The sequence below is a fragment of the Manis pentadactyla genome, chromosome 16 (genome assembly GCF_030020395.1).
Source record: "Manis pentadactyla isolate mManPen7 chromosome 16, mManPen7.hap1, whole genome shotgun sequence".
NCBI classification, from domain to species: domain Eukaryota; kingdom Metazoa; phylum Chordata; class Mammalia; order Pholidota; family Manidae; genus Manis; species Manis pentadactyla.
Window position 1 is genome coordinate 22,536,730 of NC_080034.1, and position 1,724 is coordinate 22,538,453.

The window sequence follows — 1,724 nt, forward strand, 5'->3', positions numbered from 1 at the left end:
TTTCATTTGCATGAGATATTTTTCTCCATCCCTTCACTTTCAATGTTTATGTGTCTTTAGGTCTGAAGTGAGTCTTTTGTAGGCAGCAGATATTTGGGTTTCTTTTTTTTTATTCATTCAGTCTCACTAAGTCCTTTGATTGGAACATTTAGCCCACTTACTTTTAAAGTAATTATTGATAGCTTTGAACTTACTGCCGTTATCTGGTTGTTTTTGTAGTTCTTCTCTGTTGCTTTCTTCTCTTGCTCTCTTTCCTTGTGATCTGATTACTTTATTTAGTGTTAGGTTTATATTCCTTTCTCTCTCTTTGTTTTTGTGTCTACTACGCATTTTTGGTTTGTGGTTAACATGAGGTTCATATACAACAACCTATTTATATAGCAGTGAATTTTTTTATTAAGGTATCATTGATATGCAATCTTATGAAGGTTTCACATGAGCAATATTGTGGTTACAACCTTCACTCATAGTATCAAGTCCCACCCCAGTCACTGTCTATCAGTGTAGTAAGATGCTATAGAGTCACTAATTGTCTTCTTCATGCTAATACTGCCTTCCCCGTGACCCCCCTACATTATGTGTGCTAATCATAATGCCTTTTTTCCCCCTTCTCCCTTCTTTCCTCCTCACCCTCCCCAACCTTTTCTCTTGGGTAATTGCTAGTCCCTTCTTGGAGTCTGCGAGTCTATAGCAGTGAATTTTAAGTAGGTGGTCTTTTAAGTTTGAACACATTTTAAAAACACTACATTTTCATTATACCCCCAACACATTTTGTGTATTTGATGTCATATTTTACATCTTTTTATGCTGTGCATCCCTTAATTAATTACCAAAGATATAGTTGATTTTAATACTGTTGTCTTTTCACCTTCATAGTAGCTTTATAAGTTATTGATTTACTACCTTTACTATATATGTTTGCTTTTACCTGTATTTTTTTTCATAATTTTCTTACTTCTCGTTATGCTTTTTCTTTTTCACTTAAGAAGTTCCTTTAAAGTTTCTTGGAATACTGGTTTAGTGGTGATGAACTCCTTCAACTTTGGTTGTTTTGGAAATTCTTTATCTCCCCTTCAATTCTGTGTAATAATCTCACAGGGTAGAGTATTCTTTTCATTTTAGTATGGAATGTTTCACAAATTTGCATGTCATCCTTGTGTAGGGGCTATGTTAATCCTCTCTGTATGATTCCAATTTTAGTACATTTGCTGCTGAAGTGAGCACAGGCAAGAGTATTCTTGGTTGTAGGTTTTTTTCCTTGCAGCCTCTGCATATATCGTGCCCCTCCCTTTTGGCCTGTAGAGCTTCTGCTGAAAAAAATCAGCTGATAGCCTTAAGGGTTGTACATAACTTGTTACTTTTCTCTTGTTGCTTTTAAGATTCTCTGTTTATCTTTAATGTTTGACATTTTAATTTTTATGTGTCTTGATGTAGACCTCCTTGGGTTCATCTTGTTTGGGACTGTTAGTGTTTTTTGAACCTGGATATCTGTTTCCTTCCCCAAGTTAAGGATGTTTTAGGCTATTATTTCTACAAATACATTTTCTTTTCATTTCTCTCCCTCTTCTCATTCTGTAGCACCTGCCTCCATAATGTAAATGTTAGTAAATTTGTTGTTATTCTAGATATCTGTTAACCTATCCTTATTTTTAAAAATTCTTTTTTCTTTTTTCTGTTTGGTTTGGGTGATTCCTAGTACTCTATCTTCCAGATTTCTGCTCTGT

The 1,724-nt window shown here is 34.5% G+C and overlaps 1 non-coding gene across 1 annotated transcript; it reads right to left on the bottom strand.

The window, feature by feature from the left end:
* Positions 1–1,117: 1,117 nt before the first annotated feature.
* Positions 1,118–1,224, bottom strand: LOC118927808 (U6 spliceosomal RNA). The gene has a single exon (XR_005030984.2). It is a non-coding gene; the product is annotated as a U6 spliceosomal RNA (small nuclear RNA).
* Positions 1,225–1,724: the final 500 nt, after the last annotated feature.